Consider the following 14,028-nt stretch of genomic DNA (forward strand, 5'->3'; position numbering starts at 1 on the left):
ACATCTACATGAAGTTATTACCGGGAATGATTAATGAATTTCAGCTCATATGCTATAACTATGCAGATAATTGATAAGTAGGAATGCACTCCTTCCCTTGTCATTTGTACTTATGTTGCTATTGTTCAACTTATTTATCAATGACTGCGTGCAGACAGGCCCTGTGAACCGTCCCGGTCACAGTTGTTGCAAAAGCAGAAAACTCGGGCACCACCTGGTGCACCATCCTGTCGCACTGCTATATGGAAAACTTCCCTCATATTCAACATTTATAAATTCATCCATTTTCAACTTTTTTTCATACAGGTTAGGACCAAAAAAATATGCAATTCCTTGTGCCATCACTTTCCAGAACTCCATATATCACTGCAAAGACAGCGTAGTTCCATCCTGTTTCTTTATTTAATTTTTTCATATGTCCACTGAGTGCTCAAAAGGCTTTACACAGTAACACGTTCAAATAAAGGTCAAGATAAAAACTTGAGGCAAAGATGACTCATAACTATCGCCCAATGCATTTCGAGCCTAACCGGCTCTTCGTCAGGGGTCTCTGTAACGAAATAAAAAGCACATCTCAGCTACCCATTCACTGCTGACATAAATGATACAAAACAAAACAAAACGTGTCTCTCTTATTAAACTTGCCCTCATTATCCCACACCTTTTATTACTAATGTATTACACCTCAAGTATCACGGAAACCAAACAAATCTTCTCCCTCCCACGCCTCAATCCCCTTCACCCTCTAATGATTACCACACCCACTACTAAAATTAAGATGTGACCAACATATTGTGCGACCCTCCAAACTGATGGCATTACTCTCTCTCTCAATTTAACTAATGGTACTCCCTTGTTTAAACCAACTGTCCTGTTTGCCTTTATCTTCAAACTTATCAAAAGTACCTGATGCGAGTCACTGCCTGCAGCCTGACCTCTTCATGCTCCTCTCTCTTTCCTGGTAATGTTATAAACTCTCACTGGTGGTCAGCCATTGGTTATAAAGCAGAAACCTCCCCCACCTATAATCTCTCAAACCTCACCTCGTGACTCAAAACACCTGAAACTGTGCTCAATAGTTTTTCAACACCTGGCGTAAACTACAGATCCCATAATGCATTCTCCAGTGCCATAGTGCTACTAAAACGGACCTAAATTAGCGGGAAGTTTTCCATATAGCAGTGCGACAGGATGGTGCACCAGGTGGTGCCCGAGTTTTCTGCTTTTGCAACAACTGTGACCGGGACGGTTCACAGGGCCTGTCTGCACGCAGTCATTGATAAATAAGTTGAACAATAGCAACATAAGTACAAATGACAAGGGAAGGAGTGCATTCCTACTTATCAATTGTCTTTTCAAGAAACGCACCGTCCTAATTTGGTTTGCACCCCACGACAAAGCGAGATAAAATCGAACTTCAGCCAAGGAGAATTCCAATCACTAAAGAGACAGCGGTGAAGAAGGAAGTGGATTTCATAAAATGACGATTATATCTATCAAAATTGCATCACAGCAGTGGACTCATTGGACTGTTGTATTATGTTTTGCACGTTTTCTTTTTCTGAAGCACTGTGATTTTTCATTATGCATTATTATCATTACATATTTTTTGTCACGTTAATTACTTTATATTCAGAGTGAAAGTGTCCTTTCGTTTAGCAAACTTTAAGAGTGGGTTTTCGCTAATTTAGGTCCGTTTTAGTAGCACTATGGCACTGGAGAATGCATTATGGGATCTGTAGTTTACGCCAGGTGTTGAAAAACTATTGAGCACAGTTTCAGGTGTTTTGAGTCACGAGGTGAGGTTTGAGAGATTATAGGTGGGGGAGGTTTCTGCTTTATAACCAATGGCTAACCACCAGTGAGAGTTTATAACATTACCAGGAAAGAGAGAGGAGCATGAAGAGGTCAGGCTGCAGGCAGTGACTCGCATCAGGTACTTTTGATAAGTTTGAAGATAAAGGCAAACAGGACAGTTGGTTTAAACAAGGGAGTACCATTAGTTAAATTGAGAGAGAGAGTAATGCTATCAGTTTGGAGGGTCGCACAATATGTTGGTCACATCTTAATTTTAGTAGTGGGTGTGGTAATCATTAGAAGGTGAAGGGGATTGAGGCGTGGGAGGGAGAAGATTTGTTTGGTTTCCGTGATACTTGAGGTGTAATACATTAGTAATAAAAGGTGTGGGATAATGAGGGCAAGTTTAATAAGAGAGACACGTTTTGTTTTGTTTTGTATCATTTATGTCAGCAGTGAATGTGTAGCTGAGATGTGCTTTTCATTTCGTTACAGAGACCCCTGACGAAGAGCCGGTTAGGCTCGAAATGTATTGGGCGATAGTTATGAGTCATCTTTGCCTCAAGTTTTTATCTTGACCTTTATTTGAACGTGTTACTGTGTAAAGCCTTTTGAGCACTCAGTGGACATATGAAAAAATTAAATAAAGAAACAGGATGGAACTACGCTGTCTTTGCAGTGATTTATGGAGTTCTGGAAAGTGATGGCACAAGGAATTGCATATTTTTTTGGTCCTAACGTATGAAAAAAAGTTGAAAATGGATGAATTTATAAATGTTGAATATGAGGGAAGTTTTCCATATAGCAGTGCGACAGGATGGTGCACCAGGTGGTGCCCGAGTTTTCTGCTTTTATAACTATGCAGATGACACAAATACTCCTTAAACTACAAAGCCCCAAAGACATTGGAAAACTCACAAAGCTTCAGTTGCCTCAGAGCCGTTGATAAGCAGATGACATGGAGCCAACCCAAATTGAATGCTTCCAAAACGAAAATACACACATGTGGCAACTGGAAATATTATGACCCACTCGATCCCTGGCCTGACGCTTTGGGGCCACCTCCTAAAGTATCTAAGAAAGTAATAAACCTTGGAATTACCATGGCCTCCAAGTTATCAATGAATGCCCAAGTGGACAAACTAGCAAGATCAAGCTGCCCCCACCTGGAATTTCCACACAAGGTCCAGGCTGCTATCACTCTTGTACTATCTAAACTTGATCACGCCAATGGACTCTACCACGGATCATCCTTATCAACTATGAAAAGACTACAATGGATTCAGAACTCTGCTGCCACACTACTCCTACATGTAAAGCTACAAGCCCACATCTCCCCTGCCCTGAGGGCCCTACATTGGTTACCGGTTGCCAGAAGATCCACATTCAAGTTGCTCTGTATCACCCACAAAGCAATACATGGAACAGGACTGCTTTTCATCAGGAATAAAATCACCAAATAGATTCAACATTGGAACCTCTGCTCCAGATTGCCACCTCCCCTCAAAAAAACCAATAGGTGACACATCCTTCTCTGTTCAAGCAGCCAAACTACGGAATTCATTACCCCCAAACATAAGACCCACTAATAACTATCTTATCTTCAGAAAACTGCTCAAAAGTTGGCTCTTTCCTACATAGCCACCATACTCAAACACAAATGTACATCATATCCCTGTATATATAGACATTTAATTTGATTATATGTATGCATCTAGATATGTGTACTTCTTTGTATAAATATGTATAGTAATTACATTGTTAAAAATATAGATATTCTATAGGTCTGCTGAGGAAAGGTACATATTACCTAATATTTAATATATATGTGTATATATATATATATATATATATATATATATATATATATATTATTCTATGCTTAACATGTATATAGGTCACTGCATTGTTTTCATATAAGCTATTTCTTGAAAATTCCTTCAGTATTGAAAAACTATTTAATAAAAAAAGGTTTAAAAAATACACAAATAAATTAGCTTAAAGTACAGCAACACTTGAAATTCTGAGTTTATTAAATCTTTATATATTACCTTCTTTATACATGTATACCCTCTATGTACTTATGTGTCTATATATTTATTACTTTACTCCTGTAAAATATATTTTTTTAAATGGTATCTCCAATGCACTACCCTATGTTTCACCTTGTATCTCTTACAACATAACCTCAACCTCCACTCTCTGACTCATCCCAAACCTCATTATACTACTATGATCTCCAAAATAACCCTTTCTAGACTCTTCCCTCCTCTATCCCTCCTTGGATCAACGCAGACCTCCCAAACAACCCTTTCTAAATTCTTCCCTCATGGATCCCTCAGACTCATCCGAGAACTCATTTAACTACTATGATTTCCCTAATCCGTTTCTAGGGACTTTTCCCTCCTCCATCTCTCCTTTACTCATTCCAAACCTCCTACTACTATTATGTTTTCCCAATAAACACTTTCTAGGCTCTTCCCTCTTCTATCCCACCAATACCCTTTCAATTCAACAGACTCACATGTCCACCACTCAAATCAACTCATATTTCCCTATACTAATTTACCACTAATCATGTTTTGATTCTGGAGTAGGGTGCTACTTGCTGAAAAGCGCTCGACACCGCGCCAGGGGTGGTAAACACTATATAAATACAAATATATATGACAACACACCTCTCATTCCAAAAGGAAAGTGAGCACATACACGAGGCTGTAAGGTAAAAAGCTTCTTTATTTCATTCGGCCTTCCACAGCCCCAGAAATCAAGAGAGACGCGTTTCTGCTGGCACAGCAGCCTTTATCAATATCCATATGTGTGTACTTTTATACACCTACATAGAATAGAGGAGCTTTGAAGCTGCCCTCTCCTGCCATTTTTGTCATAAAGTGCATTTCACTGTCTGCTCCATTGATGATGGGTTACAGCATATGAGAAGCAGGTCAGGACATGTCCACCTTGTCTCTGGTGCCCTGTATATGATGGCACCACATAACATCCACTGAGGTTTTTCTAATGTGGGCGGTTGCAGGAGGTTGCGACCATTAGCAATCAGAAGGCTGCCACTCAAGGGTAAAATCTACGGGAGTGGCAGCAAAATCAGCTCGAGTAGCTGTGCACTCTGGATGATTTGTCTGCACAGAAAGCGCTCCTGGCGCTAAATCGCAGCGAGAGCAGCGCAACGTGCTTATTTACGCCAATTTGCATAACTCTGCGGAATCTCACTGAGTTTTTATATAACTCCACAAAATACTAAAATGTCAAATTCTGTGAGTTTCACCCACCCCTAGATAGATTGAGCCCAGACAAATTACAAGAAACACAGTCATACTAGGTGGATATGTCCCAGCACTAAAGAGATTTCATAGTGCTTCTATAATATTTTGGTTACAAATAATTATTTTTAAAGTAGGTTGCTGAACAAAGGTCTTAGTTTATTTAAAATATAATTAGTGTGGAGTGCCTGTGAAACCAGTCTAGGTTTCTTAGATTAAGTTGGAGGGGGTGGGATCTAGACTGGGAGCCTCCTTGCCCTATTACCTCTCCTCTCTTCTGTCACAAAGCTGGCTGATGCTGGTGCTTGGGCAGCTAAATTCTGAGATGTTGGGCCGGTCATCTCCATAAAGTCCATTGCTTCCTCTAGGGCACTGCCTCGTGCTGTCAGGTTGGACTTATTGCCCTTCAAGATGTTTTCAAAACTCCACCTTGTAAACTCTGAACTTCTCTTCTGGAGTCCAGGGCTGGCCATCAGAGATGACTTACGGAATACAAGTCTGCCAATCATCTGCGTCTATCAGAAGATAGTTTCTTTCTTGGGCTGTTTAGCTACTGTTACAGTGCACTAGGCGCTGGGGTGGTGGGAGTCCAATATAGCCCACTCTATGTCTGCCTTTTACTATCCAACCATGTGACCTGGAGACCAATTCTTCTTAATTGGTTAAGGACTCCTGGAGCCTGTACTGCGCGCCACCTTTGTGGCTTGAAGTTAAAATTCATGGATAGCACCCTGAAGGGCATTGCACATTGGGCTTGTGTTGTACTTTAAGGTAGTAGGTCTGCAAGATAGTTCAGTCAGTTAGATATGTTCCTGATCCCAAGTTCACAAGTTCAAACACCCACAAAGCACACAAGCAGCTTTAGAAAAATAAATTAGGCCAAGCACTGCATTTGAACTTCAAGGTTTGTCATAATACTCTGGAGCACTATATACCTGCAAAACCTTTCTCAATGAATGTGGGATCCTTCCTTTTCACCTCCCAGGGCCTCCCAGACCTGATTCGGACCCAGTGTGTGAGATAATGTAACAAGCACAGTAGATAATTAGATCATTTGTAAGTGCCTTGCAGGTGTCTAAAGAGAGGAATTGACTGAAACTCTTGCTGCTTGGTGACTCCCTATCATGCTTGAAACATGCAGCCAGTCTTGGCTTTTCGGCCAGCAGCACTTTCAATGCTGGGATATTTCAGCCATTACACAATAATGGGGTAACCCTAAAGACCGTAGGACCTGTGTGCAGTTTAGCACAAACAACAAAAGGGTCCAGACAGGACTGCTAAATTATTTTGAAAAGAGAAACAATTTCTAACAAGACACAGAACATTATTTATTGTATGCTGATCTCTGTGAGGAATCAGAAGAGAGAACTCAGGACATCCAACACCAGAGACACAAATATGCTAAATATCATCAATATTCAAGTTTCTGTACTATATACAAATGTTAAAAACGTGTCTGGTGTGTTCTCATAAAAACTCACTGCTCTCCCGAAGTGAAAACTCACCTAGATTTGCACGGCTGCTCATCCCTCAAGTGAGGTTTGCACTTCAGCAGTGAGTTTTATGTTAACACACCAGACACGTTTTTTAGCTGAGAGTATCCTCATGAAGGTTGCTCCATTTACCCATCCTGATGAAGACCCGTGTGAAAGGTTCCAAATGATTGTGTGTCTAATCTGTACTCTGAGGGAACTGCACAGAGAGACCTCCGCCAGAGTACGCTACAATAAGGAAGGGGGGTTGACTGATTCTTTTAGATGCACAAGTGGTGTGAGGCAGGGCTGCATACTTGCCCCTTTCTTATTCTCGTTATACATTAACAACTTAGAACAGTCCCTGAACAATTTATAAACAGATTGCCCTAGGGTGGGGACACGCAACATCCCGGTGCTGCTGTACGCAGACGATGCGGTTCTCTTGGTGCGAACCCCCAAAAGCTAATTGATGGGTTTGTCAAATTTATGGACGTGCTAGATCTGTCTGTCAATTTAAAAAAATCTTACGTAATGACGGCAGGTCACAATCCACGGACCAGCTTCCCATATAGAATTGGAAATCACACACTAGAAAGGGTGCAATCGTTCTCGTACCTCGGCTTGCTCTTTGATGAGTCACTGAAATTTGCCCCTTTGGTACAGGAAAGGTGTGGCAAATTGGTGGCCTCAACTGGAGCTATAGCGGGTTACGGGAGGAGAGTTGACCGTTGGTGTCCGGAACAAACAATGAACCTTTATGGCTCAATGTGTTGTTCCAAAGCCATGTACGGCTCAGAAGTGTGGGGTTTTATAAATCTTGATTCACTGCAAAGGGAGGAAAACAAATTTTTACGTTCAATACTGAAAGTTCCTAATAGCACTCCAGCTGTCATAGTACACAGAGAATTAGGAAGACCTTACATAGAGGATATGATAAAATTTAGACCAATTCTGGCCTGGCTCAAAACCTGGACAAACCCTGAAGCTGCGTTGAATAGGCAGATCCTAAAAGATTGCCTTGGAAGAGATAAAAGCCTGAATATCCCATGGCTTAACTACGTAAAAACTAGCCTGGAAAATATGGGCTGCAAGGAGTTTTACTCAAACCCTTCAGTGATTACACCACAGGATAAGCTTAAACTCAAGAGAATTTTTTTGGACCAAAGATCGTCTGTTAGAATCACAGTGGAAGGGGCCAAACGATCAGTGAGTGCTTACAGCAGGCTTGAAACCACTGAAGGGATGGAACCGTATCTTTGTGTTATGTATAATGCCCAAGAAAGGTTTTTAATGTCACGTTTTAGGCTCAATCTTTTATCATATTTGTTAGCTGATCCAGCTGGTTTTAGTCATTTAATTGAGCAGAAGGGTGCCTGCGGCTGCGACAATAGGTCTCCGCAGGACACCCTTCATTTTGTACTCCTATGTCCTTCTTATGCAACCCCAAGACGTAGATTTTTAAAGGAAATCTTAAAAAAGGCCAGGTTTACTCGAGCCAAAGAGGCATTCACCTTCCTACAAAGGGCCAGTGACCCGTTAACACTGTGTTCTGTCATAAGTTTCTTGAAATTTGCACTAAGATTAAGGGTGACCAGAGGTTAGAACCACTTGTGAACCTGGCAGGATTCCCCACCCGCAATTTCCATTAAGCTACCAAGGTGGACTCACTGTGAATAATGAATTATTTTTATGTATATAGATCCAGTCAGTGTTTCTGTATGATGATTTAATACTATTTTAACTGTATATAATGTGTACTCTTTTATGATGGTTTTTAACCACCTAATAAAGAATTTACTGACTGACTGACTGACTGACTGATTGTGTGTCTTTTCTGGGTTGCAACGTCGACAACCTACTATCTATGCCTGGACTGAACCTTTCTCCTTAAAGAGGAATCTGAATGATTGAACCAGTACCTCTGCCAGAAATATATTAATTAGGATAGGTATTTTCAGCTCATACACTGGATGCATTTGCCTGCCTGCACAGCAATTCATATTCCATCTGGAAATATCGATCACTTGTCACTTTGCATGAGCGCCTCTTTTGCACTTTTTCACCCGATGGAGCAACCATTATCATGCTTTGAATCATTTGTATATACTACAAAAACCTGAATATAGACAGAATTTCGCATATTTTTGACTCTGGTGTTGTATATCCTATGTTCTGTTTTTTAATTCCTCATAGAGATCAGCGTGCAGATATTTCAGCCCCTGTTAATGCAAAACCACAAGTTTTTAGAATTCAACGTGTTTTTGGATAAACAGCTACTCCTGGCTCAGAGTGTTGAACATTACGTGAGGCCACTCTGCAGCTACTGGCAGGGAAGTGTTAACTGCCAGGGTCGGGGCTTTAAGTGGGATTAAAAAAGTGGGGGGGCCTCTAAAAGGGACATGGTATTTGGAGGTCACTCACACAATATCGAAACCAAAAATATTGTGATACAGAAATATTGTGTCAAAAATATCTATCTCAAAAATATTGTTTTTCTGTACATATAATTAAGCCTGGGCACAGCTCGCGGAGTTTCACTCTGCGAAATTCCACAGAGTTTTGTGAGCGTGCAGGGTTTGTGAGGGCTGGGGCTTGCATGAAGACAAGCTTCCCTGAACAGTAATGGACCTGGCGCTGTCTGGTTCAGAACTTGCAGGTCCTCGTTTGTCCGACAAATGTGCCGGGGACGGCAGGATTTGGTAAACAATGGGGTATTGTCTGCAACTTCCAAACAATTCAAAGTCAAACTTGGAAAGAGTGGAAGAAGTTGGTTGAAGATTGAACCGAAAGTGTAAAGAGAGAGAGGAAAATACGTGAGGATGAAAGAGGGGGATACCGAAGCTCGCGAATCGGAGGAGAGAGGGGTAATAGAGAAGAGAGAGGAAGGAATAAGGGAAATGAAGGAAACTGTAGAGCAACACAGCGATCTAGGTAAAAACTGTTATTACAGAGTGTTTAATAGTCGTGTTTAGTTTAATTATGGGAAAAACAAAGTTGTGACAAAAGGTAAAGTGAGCTTTAGAACAAGCATCTTCTTGTTGAAAGAACTAAGAGATTGAGGTGAAGAGAGAATAGAGAGACCGCAATGCAGCGGTGACACCAAGTGGTGGCATGGCATGGTTGAGGCCCAGGAGGAAACACCGAGGTGCAGGAAGAAATTACATCAAAGGACACCAAGGGGTAGGCCTCTAACATCTCATCAATGGCAGCCGACCCCAGCTCTGACAATGCGTGCTCGGATAGCAGGTGTGTGTGCACTGACGAGTAGTTCTGTGCTGCATGGCTCCTTGCTGACATGCTGCAAGCCACTGGTCCCCTGAGACTTGTGTCAACCTCTAGGCTCTGCCTCTTAACTGTGCTCTCCTCCCCGAGATCACACCATCGCAGGCCCTCCCATGCCGACTCTAAGCTGCACACCACCCACCACAGAGCTTCAACACCATCGCCGGCTCCCTGATCTCAGCCTTCTACCGCGGCCATCTGCACAGAACTACTGGAGATCTCTCGAGAAGGAAAGCGGAACTTGGAGATGCCTCAGTCGGGACACAGGACAGCTCCAGTCCGCACCCGCATCAGACTTTCACTGATCTTCGTTTATTCCAAATTCGCAGGTGAGATGCATGGCCAATAGAGTATTGATCCACAGTTTTTAATTTAAATAGGTGCCGGTGGGCGGTAGGCTGCGCTTCGCAGCGTAGCGGAATTCTTTTATGAACTCTGCGCTCCAAGTGAAGCGCGGAGTGGGTGAAACTCTGAAAGCTCCGCTAGCAGAGCGGAGTCCACTGCCCAACCTTACATATAATGTTAAGTACAAAAATATCGTGGAAAAAATTTAGTTTTACTCTAATATCAAAAAAATATATACAATGTTGTTTTTTAATATATGTATATATCATCATGTGATCAAGTCCGCCGACGGCCTAAACGTGTAATGGTGGACAAGCCACAATAAAATGAATTTCAAGCACATCAACTGCGGTCCATGTTAGTTTTGTCTCATCTAGAAGGAGCAAGCCACAGAGTGTGAGATATATATATATATATATAACATAAAGTGTTAAAAAAATAATTTAAATCTATATTTTAATTTTCAAATGGTTTTTAAATATACCAATATGACAATACTATATATATGTCCCCGCAGCTCATGGAAGGACATCCGAACCCTCCTTTTGTTAGCATCTCACAAATACGTAATACCGATGCGCTCCCATTGGTGGAATCCCTTCAGTGCAAAGAGCTGACAGAGCCAGGTACCACACCACAGGGGGTGTGTTCCGTCAGCCTGCTGACCCAGCGAATCAAGTGCAGCACTGCTCTATAGCAGTGTATCCCCACCCAGGTGCAGAAGGGCATATTCCCAGACGTCGCTGCATAGAGCGCCAAGCATGCCCCCGAAGTCCAATGTATGGAGTTCCAGTTAATATGCAGGATCATCCCATCCTCATTGACGGGCACTAATTGCGCAGTCCACCAATCAAAGGGTGATTTGCGTGCCACTGTGAAAGCCACCCTATGGCGCTTCCAGGCCCAGATAAAGGAGGTCAGCTTGGAGGTGAGGGAGCAGAACCATTGCCTGGATATGGGGTATAGAAAGTTCGCTAATATATACAGATATCGGGGCAGGCACATCATTTTTTTTTTAATAACATATTTTATTAGGTTATATCGCAATATAGTAGGGGTCGCAGCCCCACCTTGGCCACAGCGTTGTAGGTTTAATTTGTATCAATAACCATATTTCTAACAAATAACAACACCTACCAAACACGTAGGTGTCATAAACGATAACCTTACAGACAGGTTCCGGTCTCCAAATTTGTACAAGCGGTGCCAGGCACATCATTTTAAAGAGTGCGTTGCGCCCCATCGGGTTAAGTGGCAGCCGCTGCCAACAGTGGAGGTCTTGATCAATAGACGGGGCTAGTCCCTGGAAATTAAGATTCCACGCTAGTTCCTGGAAGTGGGATATATGGATCCCCAGGTATTTGAATGTGTTGCACCACAGTGGAATAGCTAGGCACCAGGAATGGCCCTCTGCATCTTCCCTCGCCTCCACCAGTACTGATTTGGCCAGGTTAACATGGAGACCTGAGGCTTCTCGATAGAGCCAAAGAATTTCTGAGCAACGAATACCCAAGCTCAGAGGGTCCCAGAGGAACAGCAGGACTTCGTCAGCGTAGAGTGCCAACCGGTCTTCTTGACTTGCCCCGCATCTCCATCCACCAACTCGCGCATCGCAACAAATGAGGTGTGCCAATGGCTCGATGGCTATGGTGAACAACAAGGGGGAGAGTGGATATCCCTGACATGATCCTCTATGGATTGGGAAGGGAGCTGACAGTATGCCATTAACCCAGGCCTGGGCCCTGAGTTTATAGTACAGGAGATGGACCATCTTCTGGAAACTATGCCCCAGACCTGCTCGCACCAGGACGGCCTCTAAGAAATCCCAAGAGAGTGTGTCAAAATCTACAAGCAGGAGGGCCAATTTACCCTCCAACTTCTGTGTTTGGAAGAGGGCCATATGTACTCGGCGGATGCAGTGACTTGTGCTTCTTTCAGCATGAACCCACACTGGTCTGGGTGAAAAGGTACACAAGGGTGCACGTCAAACATCGTTATGTCTGCATTAATGAAAGAGATCGGTCGGTAGGAGATGCATTGGTCAGGGGGCATACATACAATGGTCGTACAATATAGATCTTCAGGAAAGGCTCCCCGGCTTATGGCATCTGTATAGCAGTTTAATAGGTGAGGTACAATAATGGAGCTACATTTTTTATAGTATTCAATGGGCTACCCATCGGGCCCGAGGTTTTACCTGCTCGGAGCCCAGAGATGGTGGAGTCTACCTTCTCTTCTGTCAGGGGGCCAGAGAATGAGAAATAGTGGGTAGCAGGATATCCCTCAGGATGGGGTGATCCACTTCCAGAGGGGTATCGGTCCTCATGCGTAGCAGTCCTGATAGTATGTTGGGAAAGCTTGGGCGATCGCAGGCAACTCTTCCCTAAGGCCACCCGTTAAGTCTTGAAAAGCTGGCACCACTCTAGAAGAGACTCCATGAGTCACCAGCCAATAAAACTGCTTGCTTGATTCGTCCCCTAGTTTGTAGACTCTTTGAGTGGAGGCCCTCCAATACTGTTTTGCTTCTTCGAGCGATCCCAGCTTGAGCTCTGCACATTCAAGGTCCAGCAGACACTGTGCATCCTCTGAGCCAGGTCGGTGAGCCCGACCCTCCAGATGTCGTGTTTGCGTTTCCAGATCAGTCACCTGCCGCTACTGCGTTGCTTCTTGTCTATGAACATAACTTTTGAGTAGTCTCCGAATGGAGGGCTTGCAGGCTGCCCAAAGTGTCATTTTTAACGACACTGAGCCCTCATTAGTTTGGAAGGAATTTTGGAGTTTGTTCTCCATGAAGGAGACACACTCAGGGACCTTCAGATACCATGCGCTGTAATCAGATATATCATGGGGGAGAAGTTGAATAGAGCACAGTAACAACATAAATATTTTTAACATCAATATTAACAACATATATATTTTTGTAAACGATATTACCAACATAGATATTTTTGACATCCAAATTGCTTACCTTGGAAAATCAATATTGTTGTCAACGATATTCCTGCATCACAATATTTGTGGATCATGATTGTAAAATCTTGATATTTATGCATCTCGATAGTGTTAACTCAATATTTTGTCTGAATACTGTTCATTCCACTTAAGACGTCCACAGTGTCGATTTAAGACCAGCACTGATATTGTGTATAGTTCACAGAATCGCATTCAGTCCCCGGCTTTGTGCCTCCTATTGTGAGAATTAATCTGGCAAGCTAGCCTCTATTGTTTTCATTGCTTAGTGATTAAGCTTTTTGCAGCTGGCACATGTGCAACATTTAAGCGGTGGCCCTTCCAGATGGTGATGTTACTTATTCCAAAATAATGAATGCAGCGTCTGTGTTTTTCTGGGTGGTTGCGCCTATCAAGGAGGCCAGCAATGCCGCCACCTAGGCTCCGTCACATGTCTTCGCTGAGCATCACGAGCGGGTGCCTGCTCCAGAGCGGCTCTTAATTTGTCCATGCTGTTCTTTGCAACATGTTCACTTAAGGTCTGTCATTAATCATTGTGGTCGCCACCAGTCATTAATCATTGTGGTCGCCACCAGTCCGGTAAGGTTTGTAGCCTTTGGCTAAAAGTGTCAGGCTCCTGCGATCCTGCCATATGTTGGCGCTATTTGAAGACCCTCTGCAAGCCTGCTGCCATCATGAATACTAGTTTGGAACCTGTGCGGGAACTTCGGTGTTCAAGTCGTCTTGGAATTTAGATCCACTCTAGATTGTATTCCAGGATTTACTTACCATCTGCTAATGCATTATGGTATTTGTATGCCGTACCTTACCATGACAGCTGGAGAGGAGACTTTTGGTGAATCATGTTATATACACATGTGCTTCCTTGCACTAATCTTTGT

At 42.9% G+C, this 14,028-nt stretch overlaps 1 protein-coding gene and 1 long non-coding RNA gene across 2 annotated transcripts in view; one reads left to right on the top strand and one right to left on the bottom strand.

Moving 5' to 3' along the window:
* The window catches only part of LOC146858448 (double C2-like domain-containing protein beta), a 602,492-nt gene that overhangs the window by 288,588 nt on the left and 299,876 nt on the right, over positions 1-14,028 (top strand). The window lies entirely within an intron of this gene.
* Positions 384-984, bottom strand: LOC146858449 (uncharacterized). Its single transcript, XR_014979696.1, has 2 exons — positions 907-984; positions 384-550 (listed from the first exon to the last, which is right to left on the bottom strand). It is a non-coding gene; the product is annotated as an uncharacterized LOC146858449 (long non-coding RNA).

This window comes from Triturus cristatus, chromosome 3_2 (assembly GCF_964204655.1).
Source record: "Triturus cristatus chromosome 3_2, aTriCri1.1, whole genome shotgun sequence".
Taxonomy (NCBI): domain Eukaryota; kingdom Metazoa; phylum Chordata; class Amphibia; order Caudata; family Salamandridae; genus Triturus; species Triturus cristatus.